Source organism: Oncorhynchus mykiss, chromosome 6 (assembly GCF_013265735.2).
Source record: "Oncorhynchus mykiss isolate Arlee chromosome 6, USDA_OmykA_1.1, whole genome shotgun sequence".
NCBI lineage: Eukaryota > Metazoa > Chordata > Actinopteri > Salmoniformes > Salmonidae > Oncorhynchus > Oncorhynchus mykiss.
This window is the reverse complement of record NC_048570.1, coordinates 4,474,828-4,497,584: the sequence shown is the minus strand read 5'-3', so window position 1 is coordinate 4,497,584 and position 22,757 is coordinate 4,474,828. Positions and strand designations below refer to the sequence as shown.

The 22,757-nt window shown below is 47.5% G+C and overlaps 1 protein-coding gene across 2 annotated transcripts in view; it reads right to left on the bottom strand.

Annotated features, from left to right (window-relative positions):
* LOC110525072 (sodium-dependent phosphate transporter 2) overlaps positions 1-22,757 on the bottom strand; it is a 135,879-nt gene that overhangs the window by 85,776 nt on the left and 27,346 nt on the right. Inside the window, exon 1 of one of the 2 annotated variants that reach the window (XM_036979239.1) lies at positions 7,929-8,286. The exons of the other annotated variant lie outside the window; for it this stretch is intronic. The gene's annotated coding sequence lies outside the window, so the exon portion shown is untranslated. Of the gene's footprint in view, positions 1-7,928; positions 8,287-22,757 lie in introns of those variants that run through there. 2 annotated transcript variants of the gene reach the window in all.

Genomic DNA, 22,757 nt, shown 5'->3' with positions numbered 1-22,757 from the left:
AACGAGACAGCTGCAGTAGACACCAGAACCATTCTAGAACCTTCACAGAACTCTCCTACCGTCTCTCCCCAGAACGGTTCCATTCAAACCATTCTAGAACCTTCACAGAACTCTCCTACAGTCTCTGCCCAGAACGGTTCCATTCAAACCATTCTAGAACCTTCACAGAACTCTCCTACCGTCTCTCCCCAGAACGGTTCCATTCAAACCATCCTGGAACCTTCACAGAACTCTCCTACCGTCTCTCCCCAGAACGGTTCCATTCAAACCATTCTGGAACCTTCACAGAACTCTCCTTCACGTCTCTGCCCAGAACGGTTCCATTCAAACCATTCTGGAACCTTCACAGAACTCTCCTACTGTCTCTCCCCAGAACAGTTCCATTCAAACCATTCTGGAACCTTCACAGAACTCTCCTTCACGTCTCTGCCCAGAACGGTTCCATTCAAACCCTTCTAGAACCTTCACAGAACTCTCCTACCGTCTCTGCCCAGAACGGTTCCATTCAAACCATTCTGGAACCTTCACAGAACTCTCCTACCATCTCTCCCTAGAACGGTTCCATTCAAACCATTCTAGAACCTTCACAGAACTCTCCTACCGTCTCTGCCCAGAACGGTTCCATTCAAACCATTCTGGAACCTTCACAGAACTCTCCTACCGTCTCTGCCCAGAACGGTTCCATTCAAACCATTCTAGAACCTTCACAGAACTCTCCTACCGTCTCTGCCCAGAACGGTTCCATTCAAACCATTCTGGAACATTCCCGTCTACTCACGTAAGTTCATAAAAATAGAAAACACATACCTTTACTTGCATTTATACACTCATCACTTACATATAACCTCACATCCAAACACTCATCCATGACACCAAACAACCCCAGAAGGTACCCCCCCCCCCCACACACACACACCTCTGTGAAAGTACATTGCAGTTTTAGGCAGTTTAAAGAAATACCAGCACTCAAAATGTATTTTAATAATAATTTCTACACAAAACAATATTTTCACTGGGGCTATAAAAAAACCTTTATTTTATAGATACATTTTTTGATTCACGAAAAAAGTCCTACCAGTGTATCTAGCCTAATATATTGATGGGAAATATGCATAAAATATTCTCAAAATGTTTCAATCCTTAAAAATACATTTAAAAAAATAATAAACAAACCCAACCGTGATCTAATCCTAAAATGGCAAAATTACAAATGGTCCTTTACTGTCAAAACACATGATACAAGTCTAGCAACCAGTTGCTCGTTTCTTGCTGTCATTTTTATGACATCATCACAAAGTCTACTTTGATGTGTTTGCATCAGCTCAAATCAAATCAACGTTTAATCGTCATGCGTTTCAGATTCCATGGAACAACTCATGAAATAAGAATTCATTCTTAGTCCAAGATATTCAACCGACTTAATTCTTAGTCCAAGACATTCAATAGACTTGTGGGGAAACACATTCCAAGATCAAAACTTTTCTTCATTCATTTTTCATGTAATTGAACCTTTACGAAAACAATAAATGTTTTTCTTTTCACTAGTAATCCAGTAGGAACATTGTAAAGAGATGTTCAAAGGTTCAGGCCATGGCCATTTCATGTTTCAGTAGCGTTCAATCAAAAATGAATTGGTAAAATAAAGTGTTACATAAACAGTGACATGATTAAGACGAGATGAGGCTCAGAACAGCCTGTACCCCGTAATCTAGCCACGAGACTGTAGTCTGAATGAACAGCCTGTACCCCGTAATCTAGCCACGAGACTGTAGTCTGAATGAACAGCCTGTACCCCGTAATCTAGCCACGAGACTGTGTAGTCTGAATGAACAGCCTGTACCCCGTAATCTAGCCACGAGACAGTAGTCTGAATGAACAGCCTGTACCCCGTAATCTAGCCACGAGACTGTGTAGTCTGAATGAGCAGCCTGTACCCCGTAATCTAGCCACGAGACTGTGTAGTCTGAATGAGCAGCCTGTACCCCGTAATCTAGCCACGAGACTGTGTAGTCTGAATGAGCAGCCTGTACCCCGTAATCTAGCCACGAGACTGTGTAGTCTGAATGAGCAGCCTGTACCCCGTAATCTAGCCACGAGACTGTGTAGTCTGAATGAGCAGCCTGTACCCCGTAATCTAGCCACGAGACTGTGTAGTCTGAATGAACAGCCTGTACCCCGTAATCTAGCCACGAGACAGTAGTCTGAATGAACAGCCTGTACCCCGTAATCTAGCCACAAGACTGTAGTCTGATTGAACAGCCTGTACCCCGTAATCTAGACACGAGACAGTAGTCTGAATGAACAGCCTGTACCCCGTAATCTAGCCACGAGACTGTAGTCTGAATGAACAGTCTGTACCCCGTAATCTAGCCTCGAGACTGTGTAGTCTGAATGAACAGCCTGTACCCCGTAATCTAGCCACGAGACTGTAGTCTGAATGAACAGCCTGTACCCCGTAATCTAGCCACGAGACTGTAGTCTGAATGAACAGCCTGTGCCCCGTAATCTAGCCACGAGACTGTAGTCTGAATGAACAGCCTGTACACCGTAATCTAGCCACGAGACTGTACTCTGAATGAACTGCCTGTACCCCGTAATCTAGCCACGAGACTGTAGTCTGAATAAACAGCCTGTACCCCGTAATCTAGCCACGAGACTGTAGTCTGAATGAACAGCCTGTACCCCGTAATCTAGCCACGAGACTGTAGTCTGAATGAACAGTCTGTACCCTGTAATCTAGCCACGAGACTGTAGTCTGAATGAACAGCCTGCACCCTGTGTTCTAGCCACGAGACTGTAGTCTGAATGAACAGCCTGTACCCTGTAATCTAGCCACGAGACTGTGTAGTCTGAATGAGCAGCCTGCACCCAAATGATTAAGACTGTGTAGTCTGAATGAAAGTAGGCCACATACCATCATCATCAATGACATCAAACTTAATGCCTGTTGGCCAATTCTCCAGTTGGAAGACTACAGCCACTGACTACAGACTACAGCCACTGACTACAGACTACAGCCACTGACTTCAGACTACAGCCACAAACAACAGACTACAGCCACTGACAACAGACTACAGCCACTGACTACAGACTACAGCCACTGACTACAGACTACAGCCACTGACTACAGACTACAGCCACTGACTTCAGACTACAGCCACTGACAACAGACTACAGCCACGGACTACAGACTACAGCCACTGCCTACAGACTACAGCCACTGACTACAGACGACAGCCACTGACAACATACTACAGCCACTGACTACAGACACAGACATGACAGCCCACCATCTATAGCAGACACCTGGGCCGACTATCTCCACTAATACAGACACCACCACCGACTACAGACACAACCACTGACTACAGGCACCACCACTGACTACAGACACCACAACTGACTACAGACACAACTACTGACTACAGACTACAGCCACTGACTACATACTACAGCCACTGACTACATACTACAGCCACTGACTACAGACAGTGACTACAGACACAACCACTGACTACAGACACAACCACTGACAACCACTGACTACAGATACCACAACAGGCTACAGACTACAGCCACTGGCTACAGACACCACCACTGACTACAGACACCACCACTGACTACAGACTACAGCCACTGACTACAGACACCACCACGGACTACAGCAACTGACTACAGACACCACCACTGACTACAGACTACAGCCACTGACTACAGACACAACCACTGACTACAGACACCACCACTGACTACAGACATTGACTACAGACACTGACTACAGACACCACCACTGACTACAGACATTGACTACAGACACCACCACTGACTACAGACACAACCACTGACTACAGACACCACCACTGACTACAGACACCACCACCGACTACAGACACCACCACGACTACAGACACCACCACTGACTACAGACACCACCACTGACTACAGACACCACCACTGACTACAGACATTGACTACAGACACCACCACTGGCTACAGACACCATCACTGGCTACAGACACCATCACTGGCTACAGACACCATCACTGGCTACAGACACCATCACTGACTACAGACACCATCACTGACTAGACACCACCACTGACAACCACTGACTAGAGGTCAACCGATTATGATTTTTCAAAGCCGATAGCGATAATTGGAGGACCAAAAAAAGCTGATACTGATTAAATCGGTCGATATATATATATATATATATATATATATATATATATATATATATATATATATATATATATATATATATATATATAAAATAAATGACAATTACAGCAATACTGAATGAACAATGAACACTTATTTAACTTAATATAATACATCTAAATCAATTTAGTCTCAAGTAAATCATGAAACATGTTCAATTTGGTTTAAATAATGCAAAAACAAAGTGTTGGAGAAGAAAGTAAAAGTGCAATATGTGCCATGTAAGAAAGCTAACGTTTCAGTTCCTTGCTCAGAACATGAGAACATATGAAAGCTGGTGGTTCCTTTTAACATGAGTCTTCAATATTCCCAGGTAAGAAGTTTTAGGTTGTAGTTATTATAGGAATTATAGGACTATTTCTCTCTATACCATTTGTATTTCATATACCTTTGACTATTGAATATTCGTATAGGCACTATAGTATTGCCAGCCTAATCTCGGGAGTTGATAGGCTTGTAGTCATAAACAGCTCAATGTTTGAAGCATTGCGAAAAGCTGCTGGCAAATGGAGGAAAGTGCTGTTTGAATGAATGCTTACGATCCTGCTGCTGTCTACCACCGCTCAGTCAGACTGCTCTATCAAATAAACTTAATTATAACATCATAACACACAGAAATACGAGCCTTAGGTCCTTAATATGGTCGAATCTCATGTTCACGCTTAGTCTCCTCGTTGATTGCAATATAATCGGCGTCCAAAAATTTCGATTACCGATTGTTATGAAAACTTGAAATCGGCCCTAACTAATCGGCCATTCCGATTAATCGGTCGACCTCTACAACAGACAACAGTCACCGACTACAGGCACAGCCACTGACTACAGCCACCAGATTACAGCCACAGACAACAGACTACAGCCACAGCAACTGACTACAGCCAACATACTACAACCACTGACTACAGACTACAGACACAGCCAACAGACTACAGCCACAGACTACAGACAACCACTGACAACGGACTACAGACAAGACTACAACCACTGACAACAGACTACAACCACCTACAGACACAACCACTGACAACGGACTACAGACAACAGACTACAGCCACTGACAACAGACTACAGCCGCAGACAACAGACTACAGCCACTGACAACAGACTACAGCCACTGACAACAGACTACAGCCGCAGACAACAGACTACAGCCGCAGACAACAGACTACAGCCGCAGACAACAGACTACAGCCACCGACTACAGACACTGACAGCAGACAACAACTACAGACACAGCCACTGACTGCAGACTACAGCCACCGACTACAGACACCACCACTGACTACAGACACCACCACTGACTACAGACACAGACATGACAGCCCACCAGCTATAGCAGATACCTGGGCTGACAATCTGCACTAATACGGTAACCTTTCACAACAAACCAAGCTGTTGGATTTACCATGGCCAAATTAAAGATGGCTGGCTATTAATTTATTGAGGGGTTCCATTTCTAATTTAATTGTTTGCTGTGGCTAGTGTATAAAACTCATTAATCTCCCAGGGTCCACCTCTCTGCAGCAGCTGCCCACCACACATCACAATACAATGCTACCTTGTCAGCAGCAGTGATGAGTAATTCAGTACTGACAGCCGCTATCGATACAGCACAGAGAGGCCCTGATCCACACGAGACACAGAGAGATAGAGACAGAGAGAGAGAGAAAGAGAGAGAGACACAGAGAGGCCCTGATCCACACGAGACACACACAGAGAGAGAGAGAGAGAGAGAGAGAGAGAGAGAGAGAGAGAGAGAGAGACACAGAGAGGCCCTGACCCACACGAGACACAGAGAGAGAGAGAGAGAGAGAGAGAGAGAGAGAGAGAGAGAGAGAGAGAGAGAGAGAGAGAGAGAGAGAGAGAGACACAGAGAGGCCCTGACCCACACGAGACACACACAGAGAGAGAGAGAGAGAGAGAGAGAGAGAGAGAGAGAGAGAGAGAGAGAGAGAGAGAGAGAGACACACAGAGAGGCCCTGACCCACACGAGACACAGAGAGAGAGAGAGAGAGAGAGAGAGACAGAGACAGAGACAAAGACAGATAATTAACAACAAAAAACAGAGCAAAGTAGAATGCTATTTGGCCCTAAACAGAGAGTACACAGCGGCGGAATACCTGACCACTGTGACTGACCTAAACTTAAGGAAAGCTTTGACTATGTACAGACTCAGTGAGCATAGCCTTGTTATTGAGAAAGGCCGCTGTAGGCAGACCTGGCTCTCAAGAGAAGACAGCCATTGAGAAAGGCCGCCGTAGGCAGACCTGGCTTTCAGGAGAAGACAGCCATTGAGAAAGGCCGCCGTAGGCAGACCTGGCTTTCAGGAGAAGACAGCCATTGAGGAAGGCCGCCGTAGGCAGACCTGGCTTTCAGGAGAAGACAGCCATTGAGAAAGGCCGCCGTAGGCAGACCTGGCTTTCAGGAGAAGACAGCCATTGAGAAAGGCCGCCGTAGGCAGACCTGGCTCTCAAGAGAAGACAGGCTATGTGCTCACTGCCCACAAAATGAGGTGGAAACTGAGCTGCACTTCCTAACCTCCTGCCCAATATGTATGACCATATTCAGAGAGACATATTTCCCTCAGATTACACAGATCCACAAAGATTTAGAAAACAAACCATCATTTATTTTATTGAAGTCAATTAAGAAGAAATTCTTATTTACAATCACGGCTGGATGTGATACAGCCTGGCATTGAACCAGGGTCTGTAGTGACGTCGCCAGCACTGAAATGCAGTGCCTTAGACCGCTGCACCACTCGGGAGCCTCCTGCCAAATGTATGACCATGTTAGAGAGACATATTTCCCTCAGATTACACAGATCCACAAAGAATTAGAAAACAAACCCTATTTTGAAAAACTCCCATATCTACTGGGTGAAATTCCACAGTGTGCCATCACACCAGCAAGATTTGTGACCTGTTGCCACAAGAAAAGGGCAACCAGTGAAGAACAAACACCATTGTAAATACAACCCATATTTATGTTATTTTCCCTTTTGTACATTCAATATTTGCACATCATTACAACACTGTGTATTTACACTATGACATTTGAAATGTCTTAATTATTTTGGAACTTCTGTGAGTGTAATGTTCATTGTTTATTGTTTATTATCTACTTCACTTGCTTTGTTAACATTGTTTCCCATGCCAATAAATCCCTTAAATTGAGAGAGAGAGAGAGAGAGAGAGAGAGAGAGAGAGAGAGAGAGAGAGAGAGAGAGAGAGAGAGAGAGAGAGAGAGAGAGACAGAGAGAGAGAGAGAGACAGAGACAGAGACAGAGAGAGAGAGACAGAGAGAGAGAGGGACAGAGAGACAGAGAGAGAGGGACAGAGAGAGAGAGAGAGAGAGAGGGAGACAGAGAGAGAGAGAGGGACAGAGAGAGAGAGGGACAGAGAGAGAGAGACAGAGGGACAGAGAGTGAGAGAGACAGGCCCTGACAGAGGACACACACTTGTTACCACGGGGACCCGTAGCACACACACACCGTCAACTGATGATGACTCGAAGCTCCCCGACAGGCATGACACCTGCGCAAACACACACACACACACACACACACACACACACACAGACGTAATCTGCTTCTGTACAGATTATTTCTAATGGAATCCTCTGAATGACTAAAAAGAGAGAAGGATAAAGGAGAGAGGGAGAGAAAGAGACCGACCGCTGGTCTCACTGCAGTCAACTCCACCTACCTTCAAGATGCAGTCTCCTCACATCAAAAGGAGATTGAATTGGAGGAGAGAATGATCCGAGAGAGGGGTACTGAACGGAGGACAGAGAGAGTCAGAGAGATAGAGAGAGAGAGAGATAGGAGATAGGTTCAGTGGCGGATTAATCAGCAGGTTGAGTCCGTGTTGCGTTGCTGGCGAGAGAGAGAGAGAGGAGAGAGGAGAGAGAGAGAGGAGAGAGAGAGAGAGAGAGGAGGGAGAGAGAGAGAAAGCAGCGCAGCCACAGCGCATCAGTCTAGACTCTAGACTGCCTCTTAAAGGAAGGCATCCGCAGCTGCATCACAGCACCGGCAGGCCAATCAGAAACCAGCTAGGAGGGAGAGCGCCACAGAATGGCCAATCGCACGAAGGGAGAACAGGCAGACTGAGACGGAGGCAGCCAATGGAGTCGGAGGAAGAAAGGGGAAGGGGAGGAGGGAGGGAGAGATGGTTCGAGCAGTCAGACCAAGGGCATTCTGAGCCCCCTCCCACCCTTCCCTCTGTCACTACGGTAACTAGTGAAGGGGGGGGGGGGGGGGGGGGGGGTCGATACAGTTGCATATTGCAATATTATTTTGAACAATATATCAATACCTTTGACTCCAAAAAATATAAATATATATAAATATGTATGTTTAGGTAGCGTAAGCTGGCGCTAGTCGGCTGTACCTGCTCCAAACTCCGGTAATGTCCATCCTACAGCTTGTTCACCATCTTCTTAAATAATGAGCCAACACGTTGTTGTTTTCTTTTATGTCCAAACTATTATTCTCATGTCCTCTCTCTCCTCCCTCTGCAGCAGACTAACAGTCAGGTCCATAATTAATGGCACCCTCATGTCCTCTCTCTCCTCCCTCTGCAGCAGACTAACAGTCAGGTCCATAATTATTGGCACCCTCATGCCCTCTCTCTCCTCCCTCTGCAGCAGACTAACAGTCAGGTCCATAATTATTGGCACCCTCATGCTCTCTCTCCTCCCTCTACAGCAGACTAACAGTCAGGTCCATAATTAATGGCACCCTCATGCCCTCTCTCTCCTCCCTCTGCAGCAGACTAACAGTCAGGTCCATAATTATTGGCACCCTCATGCCCTCTCTTTCCTCCCTCTACAGCAGACTAACAGTCAGGTCCATAATTATTGGCACCCTCATGCCCTCTCTCTCCTCCCTCTGCAGCAGACTAACAGTCAGGTCCATAATTATTGGCACCCTCATGTCTTCTCTCTCCTCCCTCTACAGCAGACTAACAGTCAGGCCCATAATTATTGGCACCCTCATGTCGTCTCTCTCCTCCCTCTGCAGCAGACTAACAGTCAGGTCCATAATTATTGGCACCCTCATACCCTCTCTTTCCTCCCTCTACAGCAAACTTACAGTCAGGCCCATAATTACACCTGGTACTGTCCCCCCTGTCCTCCACCCTGTCATCCCTGTCCTCCTCATCCTCCCTGTCCTCCTCCCTTTCCACCCTGTCCTCCCTGTCCTCCTCCCTGTCCACCCTGTCCTCCCTGTCCACCCTGTCCACCCTGTCCTCCTCCCTGTCCACCCTGTCCTCCTCCCTTTCCACCCTGTCCTCCTCCCTGTCCTCCCTTTCCACCAGCATACTGTTATGAGCTGAACATAACTGTCCACCCCCTCTTTCTGTCATCTGGATGTCAAAGCAAAACTGAACTGAGTCTCTCTCTCTCTCTCTCTCTCTCGACACCTACCACCAACCCTCTTTCCGTTTTACCCACTGAGCTTCAACCGAAATTAATAACAAACTATAGTTTTTGCAAGTCGGTTGACTGTGCCTTTTAAACAGCTTGGAAAATTCCAGAACATAAATGTCAAGGCTTTAGAAGCTTCTGGTAGGCTAATTGACATAAGTTCAGTCAATTGGAGGTGTACCTGTGGATGTATTTCAAGTCCTACCTTCAAACTCAGTGCCTCTTTGCTTGAAATCATGGGAAAATCCAAAGAAATCAGACAAGACCTCAGAAAAAACATTGTAGACCTCCACAAGTCTGGGTCATCCTTGGGATCAATTTCCAAACGCCTGAAGGTACCACGTTCCTCCGTACAAATATAAATGTTGTGGGCAGAACTGAAAAAGTGTGTACAAGCGAGGAGGCCTACAAACTTGACTTAGTTACACCAGCTCTGTCAGGAGGAATGGGCCGAAATTCACCCAACTTATTGTGGGAAGCTTGTGGATGGCTACCAGAAACGTTTGACCCAAGTTTAACCATTTAAAGGCAATGCTACCAAATACTAATTGAGTGGTTGTAAACTTCTGACCCACTGGGAATGTGATGAAAGAAATAAAAGCTGAAATAAATCATTCTCTCTACTATTATTCTGACATTTCACATTCTTAAAATAAAGTGGTGATCCTAACTGCCCTAAAACAGGGGATTTTTTACCAGGATTAAATGTCAGGAATTGTGAAAAACTGAGTTTAAATGTATTTGGCTAAGGTAAACTTCCGACTTCAACTGTATCTACTTTACAGAACTGAATTCTAATTTATTCTACTCAGAATTAAATCGTATTTGCCACATGCAAGACTAAACAGCAAAATTCTTACTTACCAACAATGTAACAATGTGTATATACAGTACCAGTCAAAAGTTTGGACACACCTACTCATTCAGGGTTTTTCTTTATTTTTACCATCTTCTACATTGTAGAATAATAGTGACGACATTACAACTATGAAATAACACATATGGAGTCACGTAGTAACCAAAATTGTTTAAACATATCAAAGTGTATTTTATATTTGAGATTCTTCCAAGTAGCCACCCTTTACCTTGATGACAGCTTTGTACACTCTTGGCATTCTCTCAACCAGCTTCATGAGGTAGTCACCTGGAATGCATTTAAATTAACAGGTGTTGTCACACCCTGACCTTATCTTTGTTTTCTTTATTATTTTGGTTAGGTCAGGGTGTGACACGGGTGGTTTGTTTAGTTGTTGTATTGTCTAGGGTTTTTTTTCTAGACTAGGTCAGGGCGTGACAGTCCGGAACCTCCAACGACGGGCCACAGTCCGGATCCTTCAGCGACGGTCCCCAGCACGGGGTCTCCGGCGTCCAGAACCAGAGCCGCCACCGACCCTCCCATATAGGTTTAGGTTTGCGGCCGGGAGTCCGCACCTTTGGGGTGGGGGGGGTTTGTTTAGTTTTTGTTTTTTATGTGGTTATATATGATTGGTTCTCAATCAGAGGCAGCTGTTTATCGTTGTCTCTGATTGGGGACCATATTTAGGTAGCCATATTCCTTGGGTATTTTGTGGGTTGTTATTCTATGTTTAGTTGCCTGGTTGCACTAGTCATATTGGTTCGTTTTGTTGTTTTGTATAGTTTTGTTTACTGTTCGTTCTTTCGTTAATAGAGTTATGTACGCTTACCACGCTGTGCCTTGGTCTCATCGTTACGACGAACGTGACAGGTGTGCCTTGTTAAAAGTTAATAGGTGGAATTTCTTTCCTTCTTAATGCGTTTGAGCCAATCAGTTGTGTTGTGACTAGGTAGGGTTGGTATTCAGTAGATAGCCCTACATAGTAAAAGACAAAGTCCATATTATGGCAAGAACAGCTAAAATAAGCAAAGAGAAATGACAGTCCATCATTACTTTAAGACATGAAGGTCAGTCAATCTGGAAAATTTAAAGAACTTGAAACATTTTCAAGTGCAGTTGCAAAAAACCATCAAGCGCTATGATTAAACTGACTCTCATGTGGGCTGCCACAGAAAAGGAAGACCCAGAGTTACCTCTGCTGCAGAGGATAAGTTCATTAGAGTTAACTGCACCTCAGATTGCAGCCCAAATAATTGCTTCAGAGTTCAACTAACAGACACATCTCAACATCAACTGTTCAGAGGAGACTGCGTGAATCAGGCCTTCATGGTCAAATTGCTACAAATAAACCACTACTAAAAGACACCAAGAAGAAGAAGAGACTTGCTTGGGCCAAGAAACACGAGCAATGGACATTAGACCGGTGGAAATCTCTCCTTGGGTCTGATGAGTCCAAATTTTACATTTTTGGTTCCGACCGCCGTGTCTTTGTGAAACTCAGAGTAGGTGAACGGATGATCTCCGCATGTGTGGTTCCCACCGTAAAGCATGGAGGAGGTGGTGTGTGTTTGCTGGTGACACTTTCAGTGATTTGTTTAAAACTCAGGGCACACTTAACCATCATGGCTACCACAGCATTCTGCAGTGATACGCCATCCCATCTGGTTTCCACTTAGTGGGACTATCATTTGTTTTTCAACAGGACAATGAACCAACACACACCTCCAGGCTATGTAAGGGCTATTTGACCAAGAAGGAGAGTGATGGAGTGCTGCATCAGATGACTTGACCTGACCTCAACCCAATTGAGATGGTTTGGGATGAGTTGGACTGCAGAGTGAAGGAAAAACAGCCAACACGTGCTCAGCATATGTGGGAACTCCTTCAAGACTGTTGGAAAGCATTCTAGGTGAATCTGGTTGAGAAAATGACCATGTGCAAAGCTGTTAAGACAAAGGGTGGCTAATTTGAATAATCTAAAATAAACATATTTGTTTAACACTTTTTTGATTACTACATGATTCCATATGTGTTATTTCATAGTTTGATGTCAATGTCTACAATGTAGAAAATAGTAAAAAATAAAGACAAACCCTTGGATGAGTATGCAGACTTTTTGAGGTATGAAACTCCATCACTGAACCAACACCGGCGAGTGATTTAATTTAATATGGTGATACTATCGTCTCGTGCCTGGCTGTTTCCAGCCCTAACTAACACACAGACTAGCAGTCACAGAGCAGAAGCTCTTCTGAAATCACAGACACCTGCTCTGTTTAGAATAGAAAACGGAACACATTCGCAGCTCGCTGGCAGAATGAGGGAGAGAAAATCACCGCCGTCCGAATACCGAATGTCAAGGAAAAAGGTGTGTGTATGAAATAACACAGAATAAGAGTGAACCACACTGGGTTAAATATTTCTCACACACTTGAGGCGCAGGGAGGGATGGAGGGAGAGAGGGGGAGAGAAGCAGCAAGTTTCCCTGTTGCTTTTCTCCCTCTCCCTCTGGCACAATCAGTCCTTTCAAAGAGGGGCGGAACAGTATGTCTTTATCTCCTCTCCTCGTTTTTTTCTACTCAGGCAGGCAGACACCAGGTCTCACAACAAAACGAGACACAAGGATCGCTCTCCAAGCTGATCTAGGACAGGCTGTTAAGAGTTATGCGATCTAAAAAGGCAGAGTGATGCCAGAGTACTGTTCGCTCCGGGCTGATCTAGGACCTGCCTTTAGGAACAGAAGTCAGATTATACGCTCCTATATGCCTGACGACTACAATCATTAACACAGCCGTAGCAAGCAACCATTATACTGTTTACCAGTGGTCACCAACCGGTGGATCGCGATTGACTAGTCAATCTTCACGGGATTGATCACCAAACATTTCTGTAGAAAAGTCAAAGAACAAAAAGGCATAAAGGATTGTGCTCCTTTTAATTTGTGTTCTAGTGCCGGCGGTAGGTGCCCTCGTTTCAGAAGCCCTGCCGGCGGTAGGTGCCCTCGTTTCAGAAGCCCTGCCGGCGGTAGGTGCCCTCGTTTCAGAAGCCCTATGGCGGTAGGTGCCCTCGATTCAGAAGCCCTGCCGGCGGTAGGTGCCCTCGATTCAGAAGCCCTGCCGGCGGTAGGTGCCCTCGATTCAGAAGCCCTGCCGGCGGTAGGTGCCCTCGATTCAGAAGCCCTGCCGGCGGTAGGTGCCCTCGATTCAGAAGCCCTGTTGGCAGAAGGTGCACTTGATTAACGCCAAGAGTGTGCAAAGCTATGATCAAGGGCAAAGGGTGGCTATTTTGAAGAATCTCAAATATAAAATATATTTTGATTTGTTTAACACTTTTTTGGTTACTACATGATTCCATATGTGTTATTTCATAGTTGTGATGTCTTCACTATTATTCTACAATGTAGAAAGTAGTAAAAATAAAGAAAAACCCTGGAATGAGTAGGTGTGTCTAAATTTTTGACAGGTACTGTATATTCAGACCCTTTTTTAATCCCGTTTTCTACCCAATTGGTAGTTACAGTCTTGTCTCATCGCTGCAACTCCCGTTCGGACTCGGGAGAGGCGAAGGTCGAGAGCCGTGCGTCCTCCGAACACGACCAGGCCGCACTGCTTCTTGACACAATACCCACTGAACCACTGGAAGCCAGCCGCACCAATGTGTCGGAGGAAACACCGTACACCTGGCGACCGTGTCAGCGTGAACGCGTTTTTTCCTCAAGCCTGACTAGTCTCTCAGTACCAGCCGCTGAAAAACATTCCCACAGCATGATGCTGCCACCAACATGCTTCACCGCAGGGATGGTGCCAGGTTTCCTCCAGACATGATGCTGCCACCACCATGCTTCACCGCAGGGATTGTGCCAGGTTTCCTCCAGATGTGACGCTTGGCATTCAGTGTCTGAATACTTACGTACGTAAGGTATTTGTTTTCATTTTTGTATAAAAAGGTGCAAACATAAAAAAAAAAAATGTTTTGCTTTGTCATTATGCGGTATTGTGTAGATTGGTGGGAAAAATGTAATGTAATCAATTTTAGAATAAGGTGAGTGAAAGGGGGTCTGAATGAATACATTCCGAATGTAAATAGAATCATGTTTCCTGTAAATAGAATCATGTTTGCTGTAAATAGAATCATGTTTGCTGTAAATAGAATCATGTTTCCTGTAATAAGAATCATGTTTCCTGTAAATAGAATCATGTTTGCTGTAAATAGAATCATGTTTCCTGTAATAAGAATCATGTTTCCTGTAAATAGAATCATGTTTGCTGTAAATAGAATCATGTTTGCTGTAAATAGAACCATGTTTCCTGTAAATAGAATCATATTTCCTGTAAATAGAATCATGTTTCCTGCAAATAGAATCATGTTTCCTAAAGGGATTTTAAGGCCACTCAGCCTGACCTGGATTACTTGTTACTTAAAAAAAAAAAATCAGATGATAGAACGAAGATGAATATTCTGATTTAATTTATCCAGACCAGGTTCTAGCTGGGTTTTAATGATGTGTGTGTGTGTGTGTGTGTGTGTGTGTGTGTGTGTGTGTGTGGCAGAAGGTTTGACTGTGAGGACTAGTCTTTGTGACAGGTGGTCTGCCTGTGTTCCGGTAACATGGGGAGGAGAGGAGAGGAGGAGGGGGGAGAGGAGAGGAGGAGGAGGAGGGGAGGAGGAGGGCAGGAGAGGAGAGGAGAGGAGAGGAGGGGGAGGAGGGGAGGAGGAAGAAAGGGAGCAGGGGGAAGTAGAGGGGTGAGGAGGGGGGACAGCGAGGGAAGAGGATTTTACAGGAAGTCAACTCATAATCCTGAAGGGTCAATTCATTTCCTCAGAAATATCAGCAAGTCATCATCTGGCCACACCAGTAGAAGGCACAACAGAGACAAAACCTGTGTCATGTTGTTACTCCTATCCTCTTATGACCCACAATGAAAGACAAATCTCGCCCGCCATTACATCACTACTGCCTGACCTCTCAGTGTGTGTGTGTGTGAGCGAGCGAGCGACTACTTTATCCTATCAGACCTGCTACACTGAATATGCCATTATTACAGAGTGAGCCACAAGTGACGGTATTCCAGTCCAACAGACCCAGATACATTATTAACACACTGTTTGCCATACTATACATACCATCCTATACAGCCCGGTTCCAGCATGGTGGATGAGTAACCAGGCCAACTCCGTACAGCCCGGTTCCAGCATGGTGGATAAGTAACCAGGCCAACTCCGTACAGCCCGGTTCCAGCATGGTGGATGAGTAACCAGGCCAACTCCGTACAGCCCGCTTCCAGCATGGTGGATAAGTAACCAGGCCAACTCCGTACAGCCCGGTTCCAGCATGGTGGATGAGTAACCAGGCCAACTCCGTTCAGCCCGGTTCCAGCATGGTGGATAAGTAACCAGGCCTACTCCGTACAGCCCAGTTCCAGCATGGTGGATAAGTAACCAGGCCAACTCCGTACAGCCCGGTTCCAGCATGGTGGATGAGTAACCAGGCCAACTCCGTACAGCCCGGTTCCAGCATGGTGGATGAGTAACCAGGCCAACTCCGTACAGCCCGCTTCCAGCATGGTGGATAAGTAACCAGGCCTACTCCGTACAGCCCAGTTCCAGCATGGTGGATAAGTAACCAGGCCAACTCCGTACAGCCCGGTTCCAGCATGGTGGATGAGTAACCAGGCCAACTCCGTACAGCCCGGTTCCAGCATGGTGGATGAGTAACCAGGCCAACTCCGTACAGCCCGGTTCCAGCATGGTGGATGAGTAACCAGGCCAACTCCGTACAGCCCGGTTCCAGCATGGTGGATGAGTAACCAGGCCAACTCCGTACAGCCCGGTTCCAGCATGGTGGATGAGTAACCAGGCCAACTCCGTACAGCCCGGTTCCAGCATGGTGGATGAGTAACCAGGCCAACTCCGTACAGCCCGGTTCCAGCATGGTGGATGAGTAACCAGGCCAACTCCGTACAGCCCGGTTCCAGCATGGTGGATGAGTAACCAGGCCAACTCCGTACAGCCCGGTTCCAGCATGGTGGATGAGTAACCAGGCCAACTCCGTACAGCCCGGTTCCAGCATGGTGGATGAGTAACCAGGCCAACTCCGTACAGCCCGGTTCCATCATGGTGGATAAGTAACCAGGCCAACTCCGTACAGCCCGGTTCCAGCATGGTGGATAAGTAACCAGGCCAACTCCGTACAGCCCGGTTCCAGCATGGTGGATAAGTAACCAGGCCAACTCCGTACAGCCCGGTTCCAGCATGGTGGATAAGTAACCAGGCCAACTCCGTACAGCCCGGTTCCAGCATGATGGATGAGTAACCAGGCCAACTCCGTACAGCCCGGTTCCAGCAAGGTGGATAAGTAACCAGGCCAACTCCGTACAGCCCGGTTCCAGCATGGTGGATGAGTAACAAGGCCAACTCCGTACAGCCCGGTTCCAGCATGGTGGATGAGTAACCAGGCCAACTCCGTACAGCCCGGTTCCAGCATGGTGGATGAGTAACCAGGCCAACTCCGTACAGCCCGGTTCCAGCATGGTGGATAAGTAACCAGGCCAACTCCGTTCAGCCCGGTTCCAGCATGGTGGATGAGTAACCAGGCCAACTCCGTACAGCCCGGTTCCAGCAAGGTGGATAAGTAACCAGGCCAACTCCGTACAGCCCGGTTCCAGCATGGTGGATAAGTAACCAGGCCAACTCCGTTCAGCCCGGTTCCAGCATGGTGGATGAGTAACCAGGCCAACTCCGTACAGCCCGGTTCCAGCATGGTGGATAAGTAACCAGGCCAACTCCGTTCAGCCCGGTTCCAGCATGGTGGATGAGTAACCAGGCCAACTCCGTACAGCCCGGTTCCAGCATGGTGGATAAGTAACCAGGCCAACTCCGTTCAGCCCGGTTCCAGCATGGTGGATGAGTAACCAGGCCAACTCCGTACAGCCCGGTTCCAGCATGGTGGATGAGTAACCAGGCCAACTCCGTACAGCCCGCTTCCAGCATGGTGGATAAGTAACCAGGCCTACTCCGTACAGCCCAGTTCCAGCATGGTGGATAAGTAACCAGGCCAACTCCGTACAGCCCGGTTCCAGCATGGTGGATGAGTAACCAGGCCAACTCCGTACAGCCCGGTTCCAGCATGGTGGATGAGTAACCAGGCCAACTCCGTACAGCCCGGTTCCAGCATGGTGGATGAGTAACCAGGCCAACTCCGTACAGCCCGGTTGCAGCATGGTGGATGAGTAACCAGGCCAACTCCGTACAGCCCGGTTCCAGCATGGTGGATGAGTAACCAGGCCAACTCCGTACAGCCCGGTTCCAGCATGGTGGATGAGTAACCAGGCCAACTCCGTACAGCCCGGTTCCAGCATGGTGGATGAGTAACCAGGCCAACTCCGTACAGCCCGGTTCCAGCATGGTGGATGAGTAACCAGGCCAACTCCGTACAGCCCGGTTCCAGCATGGTGGATGAGTAACCAGGCCAACTCCGTACAGCCCGGTTCCATCATGGTGGATAAGTAACCAGGCCAACTCCGTACAGCCCGGTTCCAGCATGGTGGATAAGTAACCAGGCCAACTCCGTACAGCCCAGTTCCAGCATGGTGGATAAGTAACCAGGCCAACTCCGTACAGCCCGGTTCCAGCATGGTGGATAAGTAACCAGGCCAACTCCGTACAGCCCGGTTCCAGCATGATGGATGAGTAACCAGGCCAACTCCGTACAGCCCGGTTCCAGCAAGGTGGATAAGTAACCAGGCCAACTCCGTACAGCCCGGTTCCAGCATGGTGGATGAGTAACCAGGCCAACTCCGTACAGCCCGGTTCCAGCATGGTGGATGAGTAATCAGGCCAACTCCGTACAGCCCGGTTCCAGCATGGTGGATGAGTAACCAGGCCAACTCCGTACAGCCCGGTTCCAGCATGGTGGATGAGTAACCAGGCCAACTCCGTACAGCCCGGTTCCAGCATGGTGGATAAGTAACCAGGCCAACTCCGTACAGCCCGGTTCCAGCATGGTGGATGAGTAACCAGGCCAACTCAGTACAGCCCGGTTCCAGCATGGTGGATAAGTAACCAGGCCAACTCCGTACAGCCCGGTTCGGCTCAGCCTGATTTGGCGTTTACGTTAGATTTACGTGAAGTTTTATCGTCACGTGCACAAGTACAGTGAAATGCCTTCCTTTGCTTGCTCTTTTCCCAACAATATCAATAAAATACAAAGTAGAACAAAAAAAAAGACCAGAAATATAAATAACGAGGAAGTTATATTCTGTACAGGATCAGTGTCAATACCAAATGTACAATGTTGGATATTATATTATATTATAATAATGGATATTGTAGATATGTACATTTTCAGTGTGAGGGTTTCCATTAGTTAGAATAGCCGACTTTTGAATGAATGAAATGCAACTGAATAAAATTGGCCAATTGTCCAGGAGAAGGGGGGGAAAAAAATCCCATAATGCATTATAACCTATTCATTGATGAAAATACCAGTCAATGCCAGAGCTGCAGCTCATTAAACAGTTAATTTGTTTATTCTGGAGTGAAACGTGCTTTTATCATATATATATTTATAAATGTACCCAATTATTGCATAACAATTATAAATGCAATCAAGTGTTAAAAACAGTATCGAGGCAGCATTTAGCGCGACACACACCACTACGATGAGCTGGAGCCTGTATATATTTTGAAAACATGTACAGTTTGAAGTGGGAAGTTTACACACACCTTTGCCAAATACATTTAAAAACTCAGTTGTTCACAATTGCTGACATTTAATCCTAGTAAAAATGCTCTGTTTTAGGGCAGTTAGGATCACCACTTTATTTTAAGAATGTGAAATATCAGAATAATAGTAGAGGGAATGATTTATTTCAGCTTTTATTTCTTTCATCACATTCCCAGTGGGTCAGAAGTGTACATACACTCAATTAGTTTTTGGTAGCATTGCCTTTAAATTGTTAAACTTGGGTCAAACGTTTCAGGTAGCCATCCACAAGCTTCCCACAATAAGTTGGGTGAATGTCGGCCCATTCCTCCTGACAGAGCTGGTGTAACTGAGTTAGGTTTGTAGGCCTCTATGCTCAAACACGCTTTTTCAGTTCTGCCCACAACTTTTTTATGGGATTGATGTCAGGGCTTTGTGATGGCCACTCCAATACCTTGACTTTGTTGTCCTTAAGCCATTTTGCCACAACTTTGGAAATATGTTCAGGGTCATTGTCCATTTGGAAGACCAATTTGTGACCAAGCTTTAACTTCCTGACTGATGTCTTGAGATTTTGCTTCAATATATCCACATAATTTTCCTTCCTCATGTTGCCATCTATGTTGTGAAGTGCACCAGTCCCTCATGCAGCAAAGCACCCCCACAACATGATGCTGCCACCCCCACAACATGATGCTGCCACCACACAACATGATGCTGCCACCCCCACAACATGATGCTGCCACCCCCACAACATGATGCTGCCACCCCCACAACATGTTGCTGCCACCCCCACAACATGATGCTGCCATCCCCACAACATGATGCTGCCACCCCCACAACATGATGCTGCCACCCCCACAACATGATGCTGCCACCCCCACAACATGATGCTGCCACCCCCACAACATGACGCTGCCAACCCCACAACATGATGCTGCTAACCCCACAACATGATGCTGCCAACCCCACAACATGATGCTGCCACCCCCACAACATGATGTTGCCACCCCCACAACATGATGTTGCCACCCCCACAACATGATGTTGCCACCCCCACAACATGATGCTGCCACCACACAACATGATGCTGCCACCCCCACAACATGATGCTGCCACCCCCACAACATGATGCTGCCACCCCCACAACATGATGCTGCCACCCCCACAACATGATGCTGCCATCCCCACAACATGATGCTGCCACCCCCACAACATGATGCTGCCACCCCCACAACATGATGCTGCCACCCCCACAACATGATGCTGCCACCCCCACAACATGATGCTGCCACCCCCACAACATGACGCTGCCAACCCCACAACATGATGCTGCTAACCCCACAACATGATGCTGCCAACCCCACAACATGATGCTGCCACCCTCGTGCTTCAGGGTTGGGTTGGTGTTCTTTGGCTTGCAAGCCTCCCCCTTTTTCCTCCAAACATAACGATGGTCATTTTGGCCAAACAGTTATATTTTTGTTTCATCAGACCAGAGGACATTTCTCCAAAAAGTATGATCTTTGTCCCCATTTGCAGTTGCAAACCGTAGTCTGACTTTTTTATGGCGGTTTTGGAGCAGTGGCTTCTTCTTTGATAAGCGGCCTTTCAGGTTATGTCGATGTAGGACTCGTTTTACTGTGGATACTTCTGTACCTGTTTCCTCCGACATCTTCACAAGGTCCTTTGCTGTTGTTCTGGGATTGATTTGCACTTTTGCGCCAAAGTACGTTCATCTCTAGGGGACAGAACGCGTCTCCTTCCTGAGCGGTATGACGGCTGCGTGGTCCCATGGTGCATATACTTGCGTACTATTGTTGGTACAGTTGAACGTGGTACCTTCAGACATTTGGAAATTGCTCCCAAGGATGAACCAGACTTGTGGAGGTCTACAATTTTTTTTCTGAGGTCTTGGCTGATTTCTTTTGATTTTGTGACTCAGTGGAACCCTATCCAGTGAGTTGGGTCTGTCCATAACTACAATCACTGTAGCTCACAGTCTGTTGGTAAGCTAAGCCTCACAGTCATTAGCATAGTTTACAGCAGGGCACGAGAACAGAGAGACACTGTGTGTCACAATGCTTCAATACACATTCTACCAGTAAGGAACACAGAATCAGGGCTAATGACGGCCAACTAGCCACAGTAAACTGGGCCAAGACTAGACCAGAACATTAGGAATCAGGGGCTAATGACGGCCTACTAGCCACAGTAAACTGGGCCAAGACTAGACCAGAACATTAGGAATCAGGGCTAATGACGGCCAACTAGCCACAGTAAACTGGGCCAAGACTAGACCAGAACATTAGGAATCAGGGGCTAATGACGGCCTACCTGCCACAGTAAACTGTACCAAGACTAGACCAGAACACACAGAATCAGGGCTAATGACGGCCAGCGACAGGGCGAGACACAGCGACAGGGGGGAGAGCAAGACACAGAGACAGGGCGAGACACAGAGACAGGGGGGAGAGCAAGACACGGAGACAGGGCGAGACACAGCGACAGGGCGAGACACAGAGACAGGGCGAGACACAGAGACAGGGCGAGACACAGAGACAGGGCGAGACACAGAGACAGGGCGAGACACAGAGACAGGGGGGAGAGCAAGACACGGAGACAGGGCGAGACACAGCGACAGGGCGAGACACAGAGACAGGGCGAGACACAGAGACAGGGCGAGACACAGAGACAGGGCGAGACACAGAGACAGGGCGAGACACAGAGACAGGGGGGAGAGCAAGACACAGAGACAGGGCGAGACACAGCGACAGGGCGAGACACAGAGACAGGGCGAGACACAGAGACAGGGCGAGACACAGAGACAGGGCGAGAGCGAGACAGGACGAGAGCGAGACACAGAGACAGGACGAGAGCGAGACACAGAGACAGGATGAGAGCGAGACACAGAGAGGGCGAGAGCGAGACACAGAGACAGGACGAGAGCGAGACACAGAGACAGGGCGAGAGTGAGACACAGAGACAGGGCGAGAGCGAGACACAGAGACAGGGCGAGAGCGAGACACAGAGACAGGACGAGAGCGAGACACAGAGACAGGGCGAGAGCGAGACACAGAGACAGGGCGAGGGCGAGACAGGGCGAGAGTGAGAGCAAGACAGGGTGAGGGCAAGACAGGGTGAGAGCGAGACACAGAGACAGGGCGAGACACAAAGACAGGGCGAGAGAGAGACAGGACGAGAGCGAGACAAAGAGACAGGGCGAGACACAGAGACAGGGCGAGAGTGAGAGCAAGACAGGGTGAGGGCAAGACAGGGTGAGAGCGAGACACAGAGACAGGGCGAGACACAGAGACAGGGCGAGAGCGAGAGCAAGACAGGACGAGAGCGAGACACAGAGACAGGGCGAGACACAGAGACAGGGCGAGAGCGAGACAGGACAAGAGCGAGACACAGAGACAGGGCGAGAGCGAGACACAGAGACAGGGCGAGACACAGAGACAGGGAGAGGGCGAGACAGGGCGAGAGTGAGAGCAAGACAGAGCGAGGGTGAGACAGGGCGAGAGGAAGACAGGGCGAGAGCGA